At 44.6% G+C, this 17082-nt stretch overlaps 1 long non-coding RNA gene across 6 annotated transcripts in view; it reads left to right on the top strand.

The window, feature by feature from the left end:
• The window catches only part of LOC125514608 (uncharacterized), a 60164-nt gene extending 46624 nt beyond the window's left edge, over positions 1 to 13540 (top strand). For 3 of the 6 annotated variants that reach the window (XR_015608709.1, XR_007286533.2, XR_015608708.1), the window contains exons 5-6: positions 11589 to 12711; positions 13033 to 13540. This is a non-coding gene — a long non-coding RNA (uncharacterized LOC125514608). The remainder of the gene's footprint in view (positions 1 to 11588; positions 12712 to 13032) is intronic. The other 3 variants (XR_015608710.1, XR_007286534.2, XR_015608707.1) reach the window with 3 other exon arrangements.
• The last annotated feature ends 3542 nt before the right edge of the window (positions 13541 to 17082 follow it).

Here is a 17082-nt window from a genome sequence, read left to right as displayed (position 1 = left end):
TTGCGGGATACTACCGGAAATTTATCCGGGAGTTCGGCCTCATCACGGCCCCGCTCACGCGCCTGCTTCGTCACGATGCCTTTTCTTGGGATGAGGAGGCAACCACAACGTTTGAGGCCCTCAAGGGGGCCCTCACGACGGGTCTCGTTCTACAGATGCCTGATTTCGACCACCCATTCATCGTCGACTGCGACGCCTCCGGTGTGGGGTTTGGTGCGGTCCTTCATCAGGGCGATGGACCCCTCGCCTTATTCAGCAGGCCCTTTGCCGCTCGCCATCTTAAGCTGGCGGCCTATGAGCGCGAGCTCATTGGCTTGGTACAGGCGATGCGTCGCTAGCGGCCCTATCTTTGGGGTCGGTCTTTCCAGATCCGTATGGACCACTACAGCCTCAAGTTCATGCTGGATCAGAGGCTCTCGATCGTGCTGCAACACCAGTGGATCAGTAAGCTCTTTGATTTTGACTTCACAGTCGAGTATCGTCCGGGCCGCCTTAACACCGTCACCGACGCCCTGTCTCGGCATGACACCGACACCGTCGACGGTGCTTCTGAGGAGGTGGCATTCTGCATCCGCTCGGGGCCCTCCTTCACCCTCTTCACCGACATCCGTCCGGCGACTGCGGCTGCACCAGACGCGCTCCTCCTTCAGCAGTAGCTGGCTGCGGGGGAGTTGGATGAGTCGTGACGCCTCGTCGACGGATTGCTCCTCCATGGGCGCCAGGTCTTTGTTCCCGCGCACGACGATCTCCGTCATCAGGTGCTGCTGCTCGCCCACTCGGCGAGCCATGAGGGTGTGCAAAAGACGCTCCATCGTCTACGCGCCGACTTCTACATTCCAGGAGATCGTGCCCTGGTCCGTGACTGGGTGCGGTCTTGTGAGACGTGCCAACGCAACAAGACGGAGACTCTGAGGCCGGCTGGCTTGCTCCAGCCTTTGGAGGTGTCGTCTCAGGTCTGGGTGGACATTTCCATGGACTTCATCGAGGGCCTTCCCAAGGTGGGCGGCAAGTCCGTCTCACGGTGGTCGACCGCTTCTCCAAGTATGCTCACTTCATCGCACTCGAGCATCCCTACACGGCGGCATCCGTCGCTCGGGCCTTCTTCGACGGTATTGTCCGTCTCCATGGGTTTCCCTCTTCGATCATCAGTGACCGGGACCCTGTGTTCACGAGGCACGTGTGGCGTGACCTCTTCCGGCTGGCGGGCGTTCAGCTCCGCCTTAGCACGGCCTTCCACCCTCAGACGGACGGCTAGTCCGAGGTCGTTAACAAGGTGATTGCCATGTATTTACGTTGTGTCACAGGTGATCGCCCTCGCGCATGGGTGGACTGGCTCTCGTGGGCGGAGTACTGCTACAACACCTCTTATCACTCCGCCCTCCGTGCCACGCCTTTTGAGGTGGTTTATGGCCGGACGCCCCCGCCGATTCTTCCTGTTGATCCGACCCTGGCGAGGACCGAGGCGGCCGGTGCTCTTCTGCGTAACCGTGACAAGATGCTGGCAGAAGTCCGGCAACGCCTCCTTCAGGCCCAGCAGTTGGCCAAACACTACTACGGCGGCAACCATCGCGAGGCGGAGTTCGCGGTGGGTGATTGGGTGTGGCCGCGTCTTCTTCATCGCTCTACGCAGTCACTGGACCCACACGCGAAGCGGAAGCTGGGTCCTCGCTATGCCATTCCCTTTGTTGTCCTGGAGAACATTGGGAAGGTGGCTTACCGCCTTCAGCTTCCGGCGGGTGCGCGCATGCACGTTGTCTTTCATGTGGGGCTGCTCAAGCTTTTCCGTGGAGAGCCACCCGCGGTTCCTCCTGCGCTGCCGCCGATCATCGATGGACGTCTTCTTCCTGAACCGGCAAAGGCGTTGAAGGCTCAGCTGTGTCGCGGCTCCTGGTACATGTTGATTCAATGGGCTGGACTTTCAGAGGAGGACGCTACTTGGGAGCAGCGCGAGGAGTTCCGCCAACACTACCCAGACTTCCAGCTCGAGGACGAGCTGTTGCGCAGGCGGGGAGAGATGTTATGACCGGCCGGACCTATGGCCGTAGGAGGCCCACCGGGCAAGCTTAGCCCACAAGTTATCTTAGTTTTATTTCACGTCATGGTTGTATAAACAAGTTGTAAGACTATTTTCATATTTAAGCAATAAGACAATTCTATTCCCCGCTCCCAGAGGAGCCGGAAACCCTAAACCCTAGCTGCCTTCTGTCTCAGCCGCCGCCGCACCTGCCCGCAAGGACGGCGCCTCGCTTCCGGCCGCCGCGCTCCAGCCCTCGCCCACCTCCCTCTTTCCCCTACAAGCTACGCCCTAAGCCAAGGAGAACCCTAACTCCTATCATGTACCTTAAAAATTATACCCAATTTTTGTACTTAGGAGATCACTGTGACACGACGGCCACAACGACTGACACGTTAGCCATACCCTCAAGCATGGTTCATCACCATTTGATCCGTTGGTGCAGGGTAGCGTCGTGACGTGGCACGCTCTAGCTTCACCCCTGATAATAAGACTATATTTTCATTCATATAAGCACCGCATATGAAGCACGTGTAAGCATACAACTTGCATGAATCGTAACAATATCCATTAGCCGGTCTAAACTATAGCATGAATCTAGCCTGCTAATTAAAGTGTCACAACCTTATCAGGACTGCGATCTCAACTTTATTTTTTATGCAATATATGTGCTGCTTTGTACACGCACGCACGCACGCATGCATAACCTAGTATGGGCTCACCCCCCGCGTGGTTGCCCGGCAGGTTGTAGCTGCAGATGATGAACAAGCCGTCGCAGACGACACGGACGAGTTCTGGGCCGTGACCGCCATGGCGGACGCGAGAGCTAAGACATGACCGTCATGGGGGTCCACGTGATTCTCTTAATGTATCTAAACTCGCACCGACGTCAATAATGATTTTGTAACATAAAAAAGCATAGAAAAATATATTCCCATAGCATACGACAAGCCAAACACAATACTGTGAAAACAAACCCAAATTCAAAAAATAGTACTCCATCGAATTGAACTAAAATTACGACATTAATTATACATGAAATGAAGTACTTGTTCGCACATGAACACGTCACCATGTACCTTCAATGCCGAGGGTAATGCACCGTAGCTCACGTCGAAGGAGACCCGTCCGAAAGCGCGGTACGCAAGCAATTCGGCGGGCGCTTTTGAGCACCTGAAACCCCACGCACCCGGGAGGGACCCCGTCTGGACGCGCGGTGGCTATGGGATGCCCTAGGTCGATTCGCTCGCCCCTAGGACCTCGAGGATCGCTGCCCTTCAACACGAAGAACGAACGAAGAATAAGAGAGAAAGAACAAGGGAGACATGTAAAAATTAGGGTAAAAGGTACTATATTGATTTGTCGATTGTGTGTTGTTCAATCGGCCGTCACCTCTCATCTATTTATGAGGCAGTTGGACTTCCCGTACAAGAAAAGGATTAAAAATTCCGTTCAAAACATCAAAAACCCTAACCTAACTCGGACAGGAATCTTTGGCAATCTTCCGGATCAACTCGGTCTCACCGATTGGTTTGCTTCGGTCCCACCGAGTGAACGTGGCCAACTCTCTTTAACTTTATGTAATTTCCCGGATCAACTCGGTCTCACCGATTGGTTTGCTTCGGTCCCACCGAGTTAACGTTGCCAACTCTCTGGTAATTTTCCGGACCAACTCGGTCTCACCGATCAAACCAAACTCGGTCGGTCCGAAATGACTCTGCAGCTTCTATTTATGATCTTGTTTTGCCTCCACAGGTTGCATCCGAACTCGTATTAAGACGATTTTTATATCAAAATCAATCGTTTCGACGAGACGCACAACTTTCATGTTGAAACAGTTTTCATCAGAGGCCATCTTGATTGAGTTTCATGTCTTTCTTTACTCTTGTGTCAACATGAGCATCTCTGAACTTGTCATAACTTTTGTGTCCGAGCTCCGTTTTAGACCATCTTCTTATCCATCTTGACCTTCTTGAAGAGAGCCATCTCATGGTGACTTCCAATCATAAGTTTGAATTAATCTTGATATAGCTTTAAGCAGATTTTACGATTTTGCCACTTTTGAGCGTCAACACATGCCCCCCTGTTTTTCGGCAAAACTAGCGCGCCGAAAAATAACTTGTACCATGTTTGTTCTAAGGATGATGTCAACACTGCATCGGCCATTTATAGATGTTTAGGGCGATAAATCTATGTCGGCCATGTTCATGCTTAGGGCGATAATTCTATATCGGCCATTGATTTTAGCTTCTTATTTACATCATATCTTGGAACCGATTACCACCAATCGGCTTTAAAGAGATGGGAATGAACCCGTTCCTTGTAGAGAGGTCACGCCGTGTTAAGCAAGTAACATCAGGATGATTCCAATCCACCGATGCATCGGCTAAAGCAACACAAGCCAAATTATCCGCGTGAATGCCTTCTACCTCATCATCAACCCATTGTATTAGGAATTGATGCAAGGTAGATGGCACACATCGGTTAGCATGAACCCAATCGCGGCCTAATATAACATTATAGTTACCTTGCACATCAGCGATGAAGAATGTGGTGGCCAAAGTTTTGCTTCCCACAGTGAGTTCCATGCACATCACACCTTTGGCCTCTATCTTTTCTTTACCCTCAAATCCATTAAGTACCATATTGGTCTTCATCAATGCATCATCATCTAACCGCAACTTCTTGAAGACCGAATAGGGCATAAGATTTACCATGGCACCATCATCAACAAGCATCCTAGCAACCGGTGATCTGTTAATATGACCTTTGACGTACAAGGGCTTCAAGTGTTTCATCGATTCTTTTGGCTTCTCGAAAATAGCATTCTTAGGACCAAAATCCAGATGGGCCACCTCCCCTTCTTCACCTATAGCATGAAACTCGTCATGTAAGTAATACACCATATTAATATCCATACCTTCCCGAACCGGCGTAGATTTGTAATCCACCATCTCATCTTCATCTCCCAATGCGTATATTGGGCTTAAAGTTTCCTCAATTGAAGGGGCTGTTTCAGGTGGTGTGGACGATGTAATAGGGGTCGCATCATCCTCTTTTGGTGGTGAACGTGTTGCTGCAGCTAATGTAGAAGCATCTGTGTTTTCTTTTTGTTTAGGCCTCCACACTTGTTTTGTGAGCGTCATGGGCCGAATTTCGTTGAACAAATCGTCCCTTTGCTTCTGAACTTGGCGCTCTACCTTCTCGTGGTTCCTCATGCGTTGTAATCTCTTTTTCATTGTCTTAGTTAAACCTGAAGGACACCACCTAGGTTGAATACATTTGGGATCCCTATGTTTGGCCCTGCTTGTGCTAGCCTCATGATCATTAGCCATGGAACCCTGTTGAACAATAAGAAGATCACCATTAGAATTAGCCAGATTACCAACAATCGGCTTTGTGATCTCCTTTTGCTTGTCGCATTTCGAAATTTCCGCATTAGGTGACTTAACACGTCACACTTTTTTATTGACCTTTCTTGGAGAAATTTTTGTTGGCCGATTAGCAACATGGCTCGAACGGCCTTGTGTGGGATAATAAAGCCTCTCACGAGCAGGCCTTCTAGGTGTTGTCCACCCCATGCGCAAAGCATAAGGAGCCATTGGGGGCTGCCCCCAACCCCCATTGAAATCTCCCATGTAATATTGCGCAAAGGGGGGTTGTGACATCCATGGTGTCGGTGCCCATGACCCATATGGCCTTGCATGGCGTCGAAACTCTTGCTCCGGAAGCAATCTTGAACACTTTGAATGCGATGGCCGATTAGAGCTAGAACCAGCCGCTTGATTTGCATATTTGGATAACATCATATCAAAAGTTGACTTGATTCTCTTGTGCTTAGTTTCATTCCTTTTCTACTTGCCAACTTCTGAATTCTTGGGCTTGATCAATTTAACATGAGTATCCTCTTGTACTTGTGGTTGCCACCTGAGTGTAGCATTTTTATAGTGATCTTCAACACTTACTTGCCATCGGGTTGCTTCTCAAGCACAATATTTCTTCCCAAGACCTTGTCGCCCTCCTTGCTATTCCTGGGTTCACCAATAACAATATTATCTTTATTAGCGGATTCGGCTATGTTAGGCCGAATTAACATTTTCTTCCCTTCCAAGTCTATGGTGTTTATCGGGAAGGGCTGTTTATCAACTTGTATCTCAGCAAAATTCAATCGTCCGTCATTAATGGCCAATTGTATCTGTCGCCGGAAAACATTGCAATCGTTAGTAGCATGAGAAAATGAATTATGGTACTTGAAATAAGCATGCCGGTTTAGCTCCTCAAACGGTGGTATGGTGTGTGATATTCTAATCACCTTGTCTTGCAAGAGAGCATTAAATATTTTATCACACTTTGATATATCAAAAGTAAACCTCATCTCCTCATCACGGTTCTTGCGAATCGGCTTAAGAGCATTGCACATATAGGGTTTGGCCTTTGAGGACCAAACAAATTCAGTAGTATAGACATCAACCTCATTGTCTGAATTATCATCATTGTATTCAACCATATGCACTCTAGGACGATCGATTGTAGACCTATGAACCTCTTTACTTCGACTCTCTTGAGCCAAAGCTTTTTGTAAGACTTAGTTAATATTCAAAAACTCATAACTTTGTAGCCTCTCTTTAATATGAGTTTTCAAGCCATTAAGAACAAGATCCGCCAAGTCTCTTTCAGTTATCACTAAGCTATAACATCGGTTTTTTATATCTCTAAATCTCTTGACATAATCGGTGACCGATTCATCATGTTTTTGCCTAACCGATGTAACATGTGACAATTTAAGCTCATTATCGCCGCTATAAAAGTGATCATTAAACTTTTTCTCTAATTGCGACCATAAGAGAATTGAACCATGTGGTAAAGCAGCAAACCATGCAAATGCGGTGCCAGTTAAAGACAAGGGAAATAAACACACTTTCAACTCTTCTATGGAACCTGCTTCACCCAACCGTGCTAGATACTGACTCACATGCTCCCAAGTTATTTTCGTGCCCTCTCCACTAAATTTGACAAAATCAGGAACCTTGCACCCTTGAGGGTACAAAACTGCATCAAAGTGTTCAGGATAAGGCTTTTGGTATACACGAATCTTTACTTTCGGCTCGTTTCCGAAAGTTTCTTGAAACATCTTATGCAAATCCTCACTTAATTTGGCTAAAATTGGATCCGAGGTAGAAGAAGATGTTTGTGGCAATGATATAGGAGCAACCTGAGCACTAGCTAGTGGTGCAACTTGTGGGGATGGGCATCGAACCATAATTCGGCGGAAGACCAAACAGGCTTGCGCCTGTAGGTGGTGTGACAAAGTGATTCGGCGTTGATGCCGAATTGGGCACACTCATAATAGGGTTAGGATATGCAGGTGCAGCCACAAGTTGGTTGGTTTGACTAGGATAAAAATTCAACGGCATATTATATTGTTGTTGCATAGGTGGCGCCGATGAAATAGGTAAAGTTGGACTAGGGTTTTCAGATATACCAACAATACCACTAGATGACGGAGGCATATTTTTTGAGCATTATCACTAGCCATAAAAGAATTGTATGCCATCACATTACCCTTACTAACAAGACTCTGAATCACAGCCAATTGCTTTGGAGAAAAAACTTTGCTCACAGTGATTTCATCTTGTTCGTCAATGAGAGGAGGGGAATTGACATTTCCAACCGAAGTGATGTTGCCTTGATGGTCCTTCTTGAAACTTGAAAGAAACGCCTCCAAATCCTCCTCCTCGTGCTTCTTCTTGAGCGCCTCAAAAGCCTCTTCACGCTGCTTCTTGCGCGCTTCGTAGGCTTGGCGATGTTCATTCGGTAGTTCATCAAGACCGGGCTTAATGATGTTATCGGCGCTAACTTTTGAGGGCTTGGGGAGATCCGACATGGTTGATGTTATCTTTCGTCCCCAACGGAGTCGCCAAAAAGTGTGTTCACACACGAACACGTCACCGTGTACCTCCAACACCGAGGGTGATGCGCCGCAGCTCACGTCGAAGGAGACCCGTCCGGTAGCACGGTACGGAAGCAATCCGGCGGGCGCTTTTGAGCACCCGAAACCCCACGCACCCGGGAGGGACCCCATTTGGACGCGCGGCGGCTATGGGCTGCCCTAGATCGATTCGCTCGCCCCTAGGACCTCGAGGATCGCTGCCCTTCAACATGAAGAAAGAATGAAGAATGAGAGAGAAAGAACAAGGGAAAGATGTAAAAACTAGGGTAAAAAGTAGTATATTGATTTATCGATTGTGTGTTGTTCAATCGGCCGTCACCTCTCATCTATTTATGAGGCAGTTGGACTTCCCGTACAAGAAAAGGACTAAAAATTCTGTTCAAAACATCCAAAACCCTAACCTAACTCAGACAGGAATCTCAATCTTCCGAATCAACTCTGTCTCACCGATTGGTTTGCTTCGGTCCCACCGAGTGAACGTGGCCAACTCTTTGTAACTTTCTGTAATTTCCCGGATCAACTCAGTCTCACCGATTGGTTTGCTTTGGTCCCACTGAGTTAACGTTGCCAACTCTCTGGTAATTTTCCGGACCAACTCGGTCTCACCGATCAAACCAACTCGGTCGGTCCGAAATGGCTCTGCAGCTTCTATTCCTGACCTTGTTTTGCCTCCACAGGTTTCATCCAAACTCGTATTAAGACGATTTTTATATCAAAATCAATCGCTTCGACGAGATGCACAACTTTCATGTTGAAACAGTTTCCATCAGAGGCCATCTTGATTGAGTTTCGTATCTTTATTTACTTTGGTGTCAACATGAGCATCTCTGAACTTGTCATAACTTTTGTGTCCGAGATCCGTTTTAGACCATCTTCTTACCCATCTTGACCTTCTTGAAGAGAGCCATCCCATGGTGACTTCCAATCATAAGTTTGAATTAATCTTGATATAGCTTTAAGTAGATTTTACTATTTTGCCACTTTTGAGCGTCAACAGTACTATCTACGTAGAGGTATCTCTTTTCATAGCCTTCCAGTTGGAGTTCTGCTCACAAACGTCCCCGACGTCTGCGGGCAGGAAGACAACGAGAATGCATCATGTCCTTCATCCACAGAACTCGGCGGTAAAGCTCGTAGCTCACATACCCATCCTAAAATAAAAAGCGGATGAGAATAAAAATCTAGGAAAAGGAAAAACATGCTATTCTTGTAATAAAACAAAAATACAAAGACAGAAAATCCACATAAATGAAATTTTCACTTACAATTGCCGCATATTTCAGGTGGTCGAAGGAAAGCGGCTTCCATTTCCAGTAGTCATGATGACCTTGTGGAAAAGATGACTTCATACTCGAGTAAGATTTGTTTACGATGGCTCCCGCCAGATTTGCCATGGAGTCCCTTAAATCGCCGCCTTTGATCATGGGATCCTCTTGAAGGTCGATGTGATACTCTCTTGGAATTTTGAAGAAATTATTTGAGAGAACTTCTCTATCGTTCCTGACATTGACACTAGCGAAAGTTATACCTCTGTTCTAAAGGAAATCCTTCAGAGCATGGCACTTTGTCCTGGCCTTGCACAAGTGATAGACAAGAACATGCTTGAGCATTGCCAGTTGCATGACGGGACTTTTCTGTACCGATGAAAATAATCCTCTCGTGCGTACTCCAGATCAAGACCAACAAACTTGTAGCTGTCCTCACGCAACCATTTCTCATAAAGAGCAATAGTCTCCTCCACCTTGTAGAGCTCGTTGGTGTACCACACCTCGAGCTTGGTGTTACCGTCGCATCTATAAAGAGATGCTCAGTAGTCTTCCAGAAGTCATCCATGGAACCGAGGGTGAGAGTGCCAATGGAGTTTGGTTGTGCTTCTCCGGCGTAACTCAGACGCGGTGAGGTTGATGGGAACTGCATGTAGTTCTGTGGCGAGAATACGACGTGGTGACCTCTTGGAATAGACCAGTATTTAAGCTTGGGTAGAGATGACTCAGTTACCATGCCCATTAAATTGGATTGGGAACCGTGAATAGACGGTTGTGCTTCTGCAGCTTGTGGAACTGTGCACTTCTAAAGTCACGGCTGCCATGTTGTAATCGAGGAGCCTCTAAATTAACTCTAGCACGGTAACCGGCACACTGAATACTCACATCCAACAGCCATCCCATCGGTCATCAGCTCATCTTTTGATTGAGAGAAGAATGGCGAGGAGCCAAGCGAATACCCTATCGTGCAACTTAGATGTCGAATACATATACTACACAGGGAGTGAAGCCAAATAGAAGCACAGTTCGGCTGGCAACAAAGCCACAAGCGTGCCTCCACCTTGTTTAAAGACGTGCCTCTGATATCGACAGACGTGCATCTCTAAGTATGCGTGCCAAAAAAAACATTGCGAAAACAAAGGCACGACCATGGCTCTTACTTAGGTATAACCATGGGCTCTCATAAAGATTCACGCCTGACCCAACGGACATTTGAAAAACAAAAACACGACAGTGGCTCTCTGGGTCAACAAGTGACTGAAAACATTGCAAACGCAGAGCCACGAACCATGACTCTAGTTCAGGTGTAACAATGCCTCTGTGACTCTCTTTGGTGAATGATCATGCCTCTCCTGGATTTGTCTCCCCTGACGTAACGATCATGCCTCTCCTGGTTTCACGACCGTGCATCTCCTAGTGTCAATACCGTTACTCTCCTAAAGATACACCCAACCCTATCTGATTAAACATGTGATTGAAAACGTTTAAATCACACAAGCACGACCATGCTTTTCGGCTTCTAGAATCGTGCCTCATATAGGTCTATGAGGCATGACAGGCAGGTGGACGAGTCCCGTGGGAGCCAGCTCAGCTAGATGACTCCAGTGGGAGGCGGTTGGACGAGCAAAACGTCTCGTGTCCCCGTAACCCCTCAGAATGCATGCACCCTCCACAATCAGCACTCATTCCATTTCGCGGAAAAAAATAAGCATTCATTACCTCTCTTGCTCTCTCGCGTCTCCTTTATATTTTAGTCTGCTCTGACTCCTTGAGCCACAATGCTAGCCATCTGCCTTTTCAGTCGTCTGCTTCTAGGGTTCGTGCTTCTTGGCGCACACAATCTGATTTCACATTATTTCTTATAGGGTTTTTATTGGGTTTCTGGATTAATTTCTAAGGCGTACTTCTCATAGATTGGTCACAGGTGCTTGCCCTAAACTTCCTCCACACCATCCCTATTCGTCAACGGCTGTTGTTCTTCTTCCTCGGGTACAAAGCATATGCGTCAGCATGCTCGGATCCGTCTTTATGTTTTGAAAATGATATTTTAATTATTATTGTTTTACGTTTAGGGTTTTGACTTGTTAGGTATTGAAGTATTAGATCTGATACGACGTCTTCCTTCTCTAAAGAAATATAAAAGCGTTTACATAACTAAAGCAATGATCTAAACACTCTCATACCGCTTTGTGGAGGGAGTAGATGAGAGTAGATTTCTGGTCAATTTGTAGTTGTTGTCTACCTTTGTACCTATATCCTCAAGCTCCTGATACACATATTTTTAAATTGGTTGACGTTGAACCATGTTTTAAATTATGATATTCTTGTTTATTTAACATAGTTGTTTTGAATTTTGTAGGTATGGTTTGCCCTACTTGCCGCCACCCAGGCGGCCCTTGTCAACCACATCTTGAAGCTCTCCAGCAGTTTGAGGTTATTCTTGATGAGAATTGCTGGAGACGCATGGTTAATAAGCATCTTTACTATAGTTATCTGTTTATCTTAAACACTAGTCGTTTGGTAGAATTACAACTATTAGTTGCTTACAACACAATAGAAATCGTCACTCTTCTTCGCATCCCTTTGCACCTATATTAGGTTCCCCTATTGTCACTTCTTTGTACTTGTACTCTGTTTTCTTTTCTGTTGGTTTGCCGGTTTATGCCTTAATTATTCTAGTGTGTCTTTAGTTCCACTTAAAAATCGTCCACCTATGCCAAAATTTGTAGTCATTAATTTATCATACCATTATGTTGTTATCTTTAATTGTTATCAAATATTCATATGCAATCTAAGAAAACTTTTAACGTTAATGGTCGGTGAGTTCAAATTTATACTTACAGGTTGTTATTTTTACTATTTTTCCAGTATGTACCTTGTAATGTTAGAGCTTTTCTCGCTAAATACATTGATGAGATGAAGGAAGATGCAAGAATATTGCATAAAGAGCAGGTAGAGCTAGCCCTTCTTACCCATGAAGGAAGGTCTTACAATGCTTTGTTTAAGCATAGGGTGAACTACACCAAGTTTTGTGGTGGTGGTTGGTGCAACTTTGCGTATGATTATGATCTACATGCTGGAGATCGCATAGAATTTTAACTATCAGATGAGGGACTAAATCTGGCAATACAAACATATCGGGGTGAGAAAAGGTTGCTTTCATTACCTCACGTTGGTAGGTATTTAATATTCCAAAATAATATTTTTCGTTGCATGTGATACACATGCATGATGCTAAATAATATTAACCCCGTGTTGGATATATCTTTATGTAACTTTGAATACTTGGTCTTTTTCTAGCTCTCAACGATCTTTCTTCTAACGATTTCGACCATGTTCAGTGTTGTGTCTACTCTCGGGATATTGAGCTTACCTACGACCAGACACGCTTCTTTCTACAACACCTTATCCGAGATATTTTCATCTGCTGTCGTCTGTTTGTCCACGTGTTGACTCCCACTAACACCAAAGACTGCATCATGGTTAGTTACATCTGTCCTTGTTAAAATACCAAACATACTTTGCTTCGTATGTATACATCTACTCCTCTATGGTATTGAGTTAATCTTGCTTATATACTAAATTATAAAGAAATGATTTATTAATCCTAAAACAACAAAACTTTTGTTGCTCTCTTAATCTATTCTTTTATCTTCTTACTCGTGAACTTGAACATGCTAAGAAATATATTAGTTTCCATATGTAGTTTTTTAATGATTGCGCACTCACCATATTCGGTATTTTTTAATGTCCAAGTGGAAAATCAATGCTTTTAATTTCTCTTTAATTTCTGTTTCTTTTAGAAAATTTCGAGGAGTGTTGTCTCGACCCTGAAGAGATGGGTGGATGTGCCAACCAATGCCAGGGTGACTCTTGAAACTCCTGATGAACCTACTCATGTCATCACTCCTTCGTCATACTACACTCCTTCGTCATACCACATCTGCAAAAAAGACGGCAGGATGGTAATTGAAAAGTCTTCTTTCAGATACTTCATATCAGCTGCATCCTTTGTTGAAGAGAATGTTGTTCTGGTCACATTCAAAGAGCACAATGATCATTTTGTGTCCATCATCATTCAGCTCATTCCGTAGACTCTGTTAGTACCAGCACTTAAAATGGAAGAAACGGTGCATCTCGTGAGATGTTTAGGGGTCGTTTCGTGATGATGACTCTCAAGAGAAAATGAGTGGTTACTATTAGTTTGGTTATTAGGATGGTACCAATGTAACTCTTATGGAGCAAGTGGTTGTTTGAACTATCCGAATGATCTTTTGGAACTAATGTAGCTCTTATGGACTCTCAAGTGGATGTTTGACCTTTCGAATTTTCACAATTCTAAAATTTGAAAAACAAACAAATAATTTTTATTCAACTCTAAGTCAAAAATCAAACAAAATCAAGAATCAGTTTTTGCATCAAAAACTATAACAATAGCATCTTATCAAAGTTATTCAAACCATCTATTCAAAAAATCTTAATTAAACGCCAAACATGACTCCATGTTACTAGTGCACACTATGTTTTCCTCACCGACTTTTTTTAAACATACAATCGTGCACCCAATAACATAATAACAGTGTCTCATTCAGTAAGGAATATTGTTAACCGAAAAAATGTTTCGACCACAGAGGCACGACCATGACTCTGCTGCATGTTCCACCGTGACTCGACTACCTTCAGAGGCCAAGATGGAATATGCACATCATTCGAAACAGATGGAACACGCGGGCAACACGTGACGAATATAACATTTCATTGAACAAAATAAGAGAAACCCTAAAAAAGTTGATCTAACAAATGCCTGTTTTCGTAACTCTACTCCTGGAACCGCCGGATGACTTTGGAACTGTTCTTTGTGGGTTACCTTTTTGCACGACAAAGTAAAGATCCTATTCATTTTACAGAATCCATTTCCATCTTCTTCCTTGGACATTTCTCGTCGGCCGCAACAATTCACCACCGCATACCTGCAGCCATGGACGACGAGAAACTAACAACAGCCAACAAACACGTCACTGCCCATGGTACAACCGTGCTGCAGGTGATGTACACCAACGATCCAAAGACCATGGAGCAAACCATCAAAATGTACGAGTAATGGCTATAGGAGGAGAAGAACAAGTTCACCGGTCTCGACCTCGAGTACACACATAAGAGTAGTTACAGACGTCGAGGGATCACCATTGTGCAACTTTCCATGCGCAAGCATGTCCTCGTGTACCACTACTGCAGGTCCAAGCGCTCCCAGGCGTTGCTTGACTTCCTGCAACGCAAAGCAATAACTTCCACTAGCGTCGACACCAGGGCAACAAAACCATGCTTGCCCGTGCATGGATCAGAATTCCAGACGAGCACCATGTCGACATACAGAGACAGTTCTATATCAAGGGTTGTGGAGTGATACGTCTCCAACGTATCTATAATTTTTGATTGCTCCATGCTATATTATTTACTGTTTTGAATGTTTATGGGCCTTATTATACACTTTTATATCATTTTTGGGACTAACCTATTAACCCAGAGCCCAGTGCCAGTTTCTGTTTTTACCCTGTTTTAGGGTTTCGAAGAAAAGGAAAACCAAACGGAGTCCAATTGACCTGAAACTTCACGGAACTCATTTTTGGAAGGAAAGAAGCCTAGAAGACTTGGAGTGCACGTTGGGGGATCTGCGAGGAGTTCATGAGGCAGGGGGCGCGCCCACCCCCCTGGGCGCGCCGTCCACCCTCGTGAGCCCCTCGTGCCCCCCCCCTAACGTACTTCTTCTGCCTATATATCTCCATATACCCTAAAAACATCCGAGAGCACAATAGATCGGGAGCTCTGCTGCCAGAAGCCTTCGTAGCCACCGAAAACCAATCTAGACCCGTTCCGGCACCCTGCCGGAGGGGGCAATCCTTCTTCCATGGCCATCTACATCATCCCGGTGCTCTCCATGACGAGGAGGGAGTAGTTCTCCCTCGGGGCTGAGGGTATGTACCCATAGCTATGTGTTTGATCTCTCTCTCTCGTGTTCTTGAGGTGATACGATCTTGATGTATCGCGAGCTTTGCTATTATAGTTGGATCTTATGTTTCTCCTCCCCCTCTTCTCTCTTGTAATGAATTGAGTTTCCCCTTTGAAGTAATCTTATCGGATTGAGTCTTTATAGATTTGAGAACACTTGATGTATGTCTTGCCGTGCGTATCTGTGGTGACAATGGGATACCACGTGATTCACTTGATGTATGTTTTGGTGATCAACTTGCGGGTTCCGCCCATGAACCTATGCATAGGGGTTGGCACACGTTTTCGTCGTGATTCTCCGGTAGAACTTTGGGGCACTCTTTGAGGTCCTTTGTGTTGGTTGAATAGATGAATCTGAGATTGTGTGATGCATATCATATAATCATACCCACGGATACTTGAGGTGACATTGGAGTATCTAGGTGACATTAGGGTTTTGGTTGATTTGTGTCTTAAGGTGTTATTCTAGTACGAACTCTAGGGCTGTTTGTGACACTTATAGGAATAGCCCAACGGATTGATTGGAAAGAATAACTTTGAGGTGGTTTCGTACCCTACCATAATCTCTTCGTTTGTTCTCCTCTATTAGTGACTTTGGAGTGACTCTTTGTTGCATGTTGAGGGATAGTTATGTGATCCAATTATGTTATTATTGTTGAGGGAACTTACACTAGTGAAAGTATGAACCCTGGGCCTTGTTTCCTATCATTGCAATACCGTTTACGCTCACTTTTATCATTAGTTACCTTGCTGTTTTTATATTTTCAGATTACAAAAACCATTATCTACTATCCATATTGCACTTGTATCACCATCTCTTCGCCGAACTAGTGCACCTGTACAATTTACCATTGTATTGGGTGTGTTGGGGACACAAGAGACTCTTTGTTATTTGGTTGCAGGGTTGCTTGAGAGAGACCATCTTCATCCTACGCCTCCTACGGATTGATAAACCTTAGGTCATCCACTTGAGGGAAATTTGCTACTGTCCTACAAACCTCTGCACTTGGAGGCCCAACAACGTCTACAAGAAGAAGGTTGTGTAGTAGACATCAAGCTCTTTTCTGGCGCCATTGCTGGGGAGGTTAGCGCTTGAAGGTATATCTTTAGATCTTGCAATCGAGTCTTTTAGTTTTTTGTTTTATCACTAGTTTAGTTTATAAAAGAAAATTACAAAAAAATGGAATTAAGTTTGCCTCATATGCTTCATCTTTTTAATATCTTTCGTAAGTATGATGGAAAGGCAAATTGTGCTCAAGTGTTAGAAGAAGAAATCTATAAAATGTTTGGCACTAAATATTTGAATGATGAGAATAATTGCAATGTTGTTAGTATGAATTCCTTGAATATCCATGATGCTAATGATATGCAAAGCCACAAGCTTGGGGAAGCTATGTTTGATGAAGATGATATTTTTGTTCCCCAAGTTTTGATGAGCAAATTTATTATGATGAAAGCATGCCTCCTATCTATAATGATTATTGTGAAGACATGTATGCTTTAAAGAACAATAATAAACATGAAACTTGTCATCTTGATCTTAATTTTCAATCACATGATAGTTATTTTGTTGAGTTTGCTCCCACTATTATTCATGAGAAGAATTTTGCTTATGTGGAGAGTAGTAAATTTATATGCTTGTAGATCATGAAAAGAATGCTTTAGGTTCTGGTTATATTGTTGAATTCATTCATGATGCTACTGAAAATTATTATGAGGGAGGAATATATGCTTGTAGGAATTGCAATAATATCAAGTTTCCTCTCTATGTGCTTAAAATTTTGAAGTTGTGCTTGTTTTAGCTTCCTATGCAAGTTGATTCTTGTTCCCACAAATTGTTTGCTCAC

Source organism: Triticum urartu, chromosome 6A (genome assembly GCF_056163025.1).
Source record: "Triticum urartu cultivar PI428250 chromosome 6A, HENAU_Tu73, whole genome shotgun sequence".
NCBI classification, from domain to species: Eukaryota; Viridiplantae; Streptophyta; class Magnoliopsida; order Poales; family Poaceae; genus Triticum; species Triticum urartu.
This window is presented reverse-complemented; position numbering and strand designations above follow the sequence as displayed.